Source organism: Aulonocara stuartgranti, assembly GCF_965226115.1.
Source record: "Aulonocara stuartgranti genome assembly, chromosome: 22".
Lineage (NCBI taxonomy): Eukaryota > Metazoa > Chordata > Actinopteri > Cichliformes > Cichlidae > Aulonocara > Aulonocara stuartgranti.
The window spans coordinates 15,384,397-15,392,464 of record NC_138957.1 but is presented as its reverse complement, the minus strand read 5'-3'; the positions used below and the strand labels follow the sequence as shown (position 1 = coordinate 15,392,464).

The 8,068-nt window shown below is 44.1% G+C and overlaps 1 protein-coding gene across 1 annotated transcript in view; it reads left to right on the top strand.

Moving 5' to 3' along the window:
• The first annotated feature begins 210 nt into the window (after positions 1–210).
• The window catches only part of col8a2 (collagen, type VIII, alpha 2), a 53,376-nt gene continuing 45,518 nt past the window's right edge, over positions 211–8,068 (top strand). Inside the window, exons 1-2 of the mRNA XM_082522266.1 lie at positions 211–602; positions 804–1,020. The gene's annotated coding sequence lies outside the window, so the exon portion shown is untranslated. The remainder of the gene's footprint in view (positions 603–803; positions 1,021–8,068) is intronic.

Sequence of the window (8,068 nt, the reverse complement as noted above, 5' to 3'; positions counted from 1 at the left end):
GAACATGAGACGCCTTCGAATTCCCCTCTTCTCGTGTTTTTTTGTTCCCCTTCCCTCCTCTTCATCCTACCCCACCCCTCTCTGCGCGGCTGCTACCCCACCCCATCCTGCTCACTCCCCTCCTTCTTCACTGCAGCCAGCCACAGACACTTGCTTTTTGTATCAAGGGGGCTAACCCAATGAACAATCCTGTCCGTCTTTCCCAAAATAAGCTGGTGGGAGAGGGATCGTGTAGTAAGCCAGAGAGATTGGAGCAGCGAGGTGCACAGCCCCCCCCGCCCCACCTCGGGTTATAAGTCCTTGGAGTGGGAGCACAACCTGCTTGGACCCAGATACACTGCCTCGCTGCCTGCCTGCCTGCCTGACCTGAGTGACTAACTGACTGAGTTCCACTTCACTGCTACTCACTCTCTCTCCCTCTGTGTCCTGCTCCCTTGCTCCTTCCCTCCTACTTTCCACCCTGGAGAGCAAGAGCGCACAGATTGGGAAGGTGTTCCTCAGACCTGCGTCTGGACAGCTCGAAGACGACACAGAGAGGACGTTTCCCCATTCTCACCCTTTCATCACCTCTGTCACTTTTGCCACCTCTGCCCCCCCAAAAAGTACATGGATAGAACTTTTTTTCTTTCTCCCTTTCTCCCTTCCTTTTTGTTTGTTTTTGTTTTTGCTGGAAGCAGAAAATTAAAAGTTTTGCAGACAGTTATCTCAACCTGCAGTTGAAGATTTTCAGTTTTTAACTTTTGCATTTTTTTTTTTTCTTTTCCTTTTTATTGTTTGCTTGTTATTCTTGCACCTGCGAGCAGCGCTGGACCAATTCCGAGTGCCAGATCTTTGCCCAGGAGGACCCTACTTGTTCGCTGAAAACCTGATGCCATCACATCCCATGGGAGACACGAGTGGCTGAAGGAGGGAGGTAGAAGAGACCCTGAACCACCTGACGCAAACACCTAACGCTGCCCTTGCCCAGCGATCCTCCCCCCCACCCCTGCTCTCCTCCACCGAGTCTCTGAGGAAAGAAAGGTAAGCAGGTTTCCTCTGAATCCATTAGCATCCTCGTGGCCTGTCATCTCTTTTCTTTTTTGTGCCTGAGGTGGCTAAAAGCAATTAAGAGAGAGAGCGGGAAAGGAGGAAAAACAGATTCCATTTGTTAGTCATGGGACTTGCATAATTCTCCTCAGTCCTAAGCCAGCGCACAGCGTAACAACTTGCAGACTAAAAAGAACTGAGCACACCAAAAGCACACTCAAGTGTTCCACTCACACTGTGTGGACGCTGATTTTTATATAAAATTTGTAGCTGCGCACCGTCTGTTGATCTTTGAGTGTCCCGTGAGATCGATGATCTGGACTGTTGCTTTGTGTATGCGAGTTTGAGATCTGGGCTAAGACACTGTTGATGCATCCATGCCCATACATCTGGGACTTTAGTTGATGATGTTGAAGGGGGCGTGGTGTGCATTGCAAGTGTGTATCGGGGGCTCGGCTGTGCAGCAGGATATGTTCAAGGTTACAGATGTAACAAGGGTGTCCTCCATCTGGATGGATCTGTGTTTTCTGTGTAATGCAATAGCTGCTCTTAATCATATAATGATTGGTATGTGCAAGTGCAAAGGAAGATTGCAAACGCACACAAAACGCACACATGCTCTTCTCTTCTCTGCTCTGTCCATCCACTGTGATACCTCTGGCAGGCGACACTGCATTCCTTTGTAACGGCATCCTTCCATCGCAAACAGAGAGAGGACAGACAGTTGTGACTCCGAGCCCTTGGGTGTACTGCACGACAAACTAGCAGGGATAGATAGAGAAAAAATGCAAGCTCTGTTGAGGAGATACATTTTTGATCACATGTGTTTTAGTGCACCAGCAGCAGCAGCGGCGGCGGCAGTGGCTTGTGGTGGCAGCAGTAGAGTTTCTTTGCAAAGGAAGGAGGGGAGGTAGAAAAATATACAGAGTAAGAGAGGTGTAGAGAGAGAGTAAGAGACAAAAAAGTGGAGGGGGGGAGTCTGGAAAAGACAGCGGTCAGGAAATCTGAAATCCAAAAACATTTGGCAGCATCCCTCTACTTTGCTGGCCTACGGCAAGAAAAGTCTACTAAACGTGTACCTGTGTGTATGTGTGAGTGTGTGTGCTGGTATGTGTGCACACATGCTTGCCCTAATGTGACTGGATCTCCACTAGAGTGTGTAAACAGTCGTATGGGACACACACTGGAGTGTGAGCGCTCTTCTTTGTTGGTGAGCAACAACAGGAGTGTGCAGAGCTGCTGGTGTGCAGCAGTGAGCCAGCTTCCAGTCAGCTTTCCACACGTGCATGGCTTGGTTTCGATTAAAGAATTGATAGATTAAAAGATTTACATTCCTCTCAACTTCTTCAAGAATTAACGGTCTGTTTTGTGTTCAGCGCTTGACAAAACCTGGGCTAAATGGCTTTCACCGATTTGCACCCTCCAGTGGGCGGCGACTGGTCAGTTAGTGGCTGACTTGTGGTTACAAGCAGCTCAAGTGTGTGTTTTGTGTGTAGTGCATTATATAACCACAGTTACCAGACTCCAACCAGCTGCCCATGCAGGCCTTTGATACAGAGTGCCAAAAGTGTGACCAAGCATACACAAGCAACAGTCACGCTGGATACACAGCGGCACACTTTATGCCCCGTGTAAAGCAAACACCTCCATGTGGATTTACACCTCACACACACACACACACACGTTTCCAACAGATGAACATACTCGACTGTCAGCGCTGCTGCCAGACTGCCTGCTCATATACTGCTGAGCTTCTCATCCCCCACTGCATTCAGTTTATAGAGTGTGACGTTTTTACACTCCAAACTCAACACCAGCTCTTGAATTTTTTCCCCCTCAGTAGTTTAAAGGGAATTTATTTATTTTCTTCCTTAAATGTTGCAGTAAAAGGATAAAGGACATCTTTGTGGATCTGTAAACTCTTGGGCGAGCTTTCATAGCCATTACAGCGGCACAGACCAGAGACAGCCAGCAGAAAACCTGTACTCGGATGTCTCCCTCGTTACAAATACCCATCTGTTTTGCTAATGTCCTGTATTTGTGTGATCGAAGAGCAAAACAGAAGGATAATAAAAATAGAAATGTTGCTGTGCTGATGAACTGTGTCACCCTCTTGTAAAACAGTCCAAAGAGTGTGACCTCAAGGGGGCAGAATAGCAGGCAGTTTCAAAGACACCTGGCACTGTGTAGTTAAAAGCATACCTATTGTTCTCTCTGCTAATTTTCAAATGAATCTTTATTGAAACATGTTTAAGTAATCTTAAAAATATTATTCTTTTTATAAATTGCCTCACAACTCTGATAACATTCAAAGAGGTGTCCTAATTCACTGTTACAGTACAGCTGATCATGATTCATTTTCATTTTCGCTGACTTAGAGGAGGGGATATCCGCAGTCCATCACATCACTTACCAACTGTACTCAGTTTTCAGCCTCCCCTCTTGTGCTGTTAAATGATGCCAAACCACTTTTAGCAGACTGTATCAGTTTCATGTGCTAGATTGTGCTTCCTCGCAGTCCCTTTGTAGCCGTGGCTGTGTAAGCTTTTGCATGTGTGTTTGTGTTTGAGAGCGGGCAAGCACTTGTGGCTCTATTACTTTCAGTGCTAGCAGGAAATGAAGGAGAATGCCACTCATTTTCCAGCAAACGTAAACGCCCACCTTATTCCTACACACACACACATACACAAAATCACATGAATGGACACACATACAAGTTCTCCCTGAGCCTTTTGAGTCGTGGTCTTTTTGTTTGTCTGTGGTTTTATTATATAATCCTTATTTTTACTTTGTTCTTATGTTACTGGGGATTTTTCTTCTTTCATATCTGTTCCTTCTGTGTTCCTAGCTTTTTTGTTTGTTTGTTTGTTTTTTACAAGTACTTCCTATTTTATTTTGAAACTTCTTCTACGATTTTAGTTTGCTCTAGTGGTGTGGAATACTGCAAATTCTGGTACTGCAGATACCAATACCGATGCCGATACTTTTATCTTATATAGGCAGCTGATGCAGGGTAGAGCAATGTGTAATAACTTAAGAGATAATCATCAAGAGACCTGGAATGTAAGGTCTCTAAAGCACTTCGCGTCAGCTTCTGTTGTTTAAACGTGCTATAGGCTATAAATAAAACAGACGTGACAGTCAACACAAAAAGGTTCAGACATTTTTCATAGTTTGAGATATATTTTTTTCATTTCCAAAAGAAAAATAAATTATTTAACACAAATCAGCAGGCGGCATACTGATCTCAGAGGATATTAGGCTACTATCGACTCTGATATCAATACTTAGATATTTGGATCCATCTGCCCACCTCTACTCTCCTCCTATCTTCCTGTTTCTGCCCTTGTTACTGTGTTGTTTGGGTTCACCTACGCCATATTATGCTTTTCTACCAGATGTGTGTATTTGTTAGGTTTTCTGCTTCCTTGCTCCCCTTCTGTTATTTTGTCGTCTCGTAAAGGTTAAAGATTTCCCTGCCCCCTTGTGAGCCTGGTTTAAAGTTCTTTTGTTCAGTATGCCAGCTGTTAGGTCAGCCTTAAGAACTTTCCTCCATGATTTTCCTAACATGACTCTGTGGTACACAAACAGACACAAATACTGTGCAGCACCCATTATGTGGAATGCTAACTGGTGCTGCTGATATACTGAATGAAGAATTCCAGTGAAGGATGGGGGAAACACTATACAGGTCCTGTTCTTGATCAGAGCCTGGCCCATAACATTAAAGATTAATTGGCTGGATTTGTTTTTCAGCTAATAGGGGAATTAGAAAAAGACACAGTGAAAGGCATGAACTTGTTTCCCCGTGCCGACGCATGGAGATTTGCATCCTGCCTCCTTTTGCTTCCTTTGACCTCGTGTGTTTATACTGTCTAAGCTTATTTGAACATCAACAGTAGCCATCTTGGCCCGCACATGCGAGCTGATATATGTGGAAGTCAGTTAGCTGAATGGCAGATAGTGAATCTGCGCAAACATACGGCCCTCCAGAGTGGATGGAACAGCATGTTATTAATCAGGCCCTTGTTTTGAAGGACATTGTTTTGGCTCTCACCTCAGAGCTAGAGGACAGAAAGACGAGGAGAGGGGGAAAAAATGCCGTTTTCTCTCATTTGAGCTCTGTTTCATGTGGATTAGAATTTTGACAGCTTTGCTTATTTAGTTTTCTATTTGAATTATTCTCTGATTCATTTACCTGTTTCCCTTTATCTGTGTTTACCGATCTCCCACTCCTATTCCCTCATAACTGTGTCTGGACCAGAGGAAGTTTTTCCACTGTGCTGGCAGCAACAAGGGGATGGAGAAAGAGAGACGGGGGGAGAGCAAGCAGTGGGGAGGCTTGGCAAATGTGTTATTTTCCCTCCGCCTCCCATTGACTCTGTCAGCAGTGGTTCAATCTTTTAAAAAAAGAAAGCGTGCAAGCTCAAAGTAGCTTGACAACATACCCTTTTCGGCTATCAGAAGAAACTTATCAGTCATACAGCAGCAGGAGGAAACTGGCGGTGGCATTACTACCCCACCCCCCAACAGCCCCCTTTCTCCTTGACTTTTATCCAGTTGTTTTAGCATCTCTCCATTTTCCCCATTTCTTTCCATCTTATTTTACTGGTTTAGTCTACAAATCCTTTTGGACTGAACCCCAACTCTTTACTGGGCTCAAACTAAAACCCCTGTGGTAAAGCAGTGCTCTTCCCCAATGCCAAACATTGCTTTTAGTCAGTGAGGCCTGAACAAAGCGCAGTGAGGAAACAAGCCGCGGACGGAATACGTATTGAGCAACAGCTTCCCGGAGTCACATCTATGTTTTTCCCGCCTGCCTCTGAGTGTTGTGGGATGACAGCTTGTGTTTCCAAAGGGAACCCAACAGGAACAAACAGGAATGAGAGCGTTGGTGCTCATCCAGCAACAGAGATGTTTCTAGTTAATGAGATGTGACATCTGCTGTTCTGCTGATGAGGCTGAGTTTTCCTTGGTTTTAACTCTGGATGCAAGGATGTAAAAGATTCCCAGCATCTCCAGGGGAGGTGTGGAGCGATGTCACTGCTCAAAAGTCTCATAACACCGAGAGAAGCCAAAAGAAGACTGTTTGATGTGTGGGCGGCCGCGTAGCCCACGTGTTTGTACGTTCAGATAGTTAGTGCAAATGAACATGTGCGCGGAGTGCATGTGGGCAAGTCTATTTGTCTTACCTCTCATTCATTGCCCCCCTCTTGCCCCCACTTAACGTCTGGCGAGGGTTTTGTTTGGGGCTTCCAAAAGCAGGACTTTTGGCCAACTCTTAACAGGGGTCAGCTCCTCAGTATAAAACTTACATTATCCCTCTTTTCATCTTGTTGCAGACGTACTTCCCAGGCCAGCAGTTTATTTTTTATTATTTCACTTCAGATGCGGGATGGATATATCTCCATCCCGTTTGGAAACAGCTCTTCTGAGACTATTTGAAAAGCTCCAGACTTTGTTTTTGTTCAGTCTGTGCTTGATTTAGATTTGTGCGTAGGTGTTTGTAAAAAAAAAAAAGGAGAAAAGAGACTAGGGTTATTGTGGTGTTATGATCCCCTTGGAGCCGGATAATAAAAAGTATTTCAGAAAGCCAGATTCTCTGGTGTAGAAAGGGGGATGCTTACTAAGTGACACATGTATCACATGCTAACACAGAGTAGAGTTTTCCCAGTGACCACTTGTAGACAACAACAACGTCTGCTATCAACAAACAACCACACTGCTAAATTTGGAGCTTCTAATTTCTTTATACCACAGAAATGTGTATTAACCACACCCCTGGAGCAACAAAAGTGTCATCTATTTGACCTACGCCATCTAGTGGTCACAGGTATAGTGGCCTCAAACACACCGCAACTTAAGAAAAATGGTGCAACAACAGGAAAAAAAGCTCACCAAAACCCCTCACAAAACACAACAGAAGTATTTTTGGGAAGGCAATAACGTGACGGAACAGCAGCGGAAGTGACAAGCTAACAGTAAATGGCTAGCAGCAAACATGTATGTGCAGTATTATACGAGTCATGTGATTAAAACACACATTACCTGCATCTTTTCCTCCCTCACAACACGAAGAATCCTCCATGTCTTTTGTCTCAGAGCGACCCTTCACGTTTTGGTTTCTGTCACTTCCAGAACTGGTCGGTCACAGTAATGTCTCCGCATAAACACGTCCATTATGTTTTCTGAGATTTTGCTTTTCTGTACTTTCATTGTGTTCCATTCAAGTTCCAATATATTTCCATACTTGCACTTGCTAGTGTTTTCTTAAGTTGCAGTGCATTTAAACTATCAGGACCAACATACATAGAACTTACAGGTAATAAGGAAGAAAAGGAAGAACTCAAAATTATATGTTTGTCACTCTTCGTGTAGGTTTTTGTATATAAAGAGCCTACCTGTGCATGAACATGGAGTTCACTGGGAGAAGTGTGAAAAAATGTTTAAAAGAATAAAAAAAAAAAAATACACAAAAGCACAAGCTGTGGCTGCAAGAAACATGTTTCATTGTTCTTAACTCTCAGTTTATTTTAGCTCTTTGTATTGCTACATTAGCTTTGCTTACTTTTCTGCAGCACGCTAAGGACCAACAACAGCACAAGAAAGAGTACTTCACAGACTGGTTGTTTGTGACACTGCCCCCTGGTGCCATTAAACAGCTACAATATGTAGATGACAGTCTGCAAAGCTGTATGTGAGCAAATGCAGACAAGAATGCAATATCAAAAAAGTCACCTTTGTGCTACTGAGAGTCACTGCTGGCATGATTAAGCTGCAGTTGTCCACTATGAGGGAAGGGTTGCCGCAAGCCGGTATAAAGTTGTTATCAGATTTTTATCCTCATGTGAACGGGATCCTCCAGGATGACAATGCCCCAGTCCATATGGTTTGAGATGTCACTGAGTGGTGTGATGAGTATAAAAACCATGGACTTTCACATGGACCAGTTTTAAACTCAATTGAACTCGTGTTTGAAAGTGTTCTCAGTCTTCACAAAAACGTCAATACTTCTTAGAGGAATGGTGCTTTGTCTCTCCAG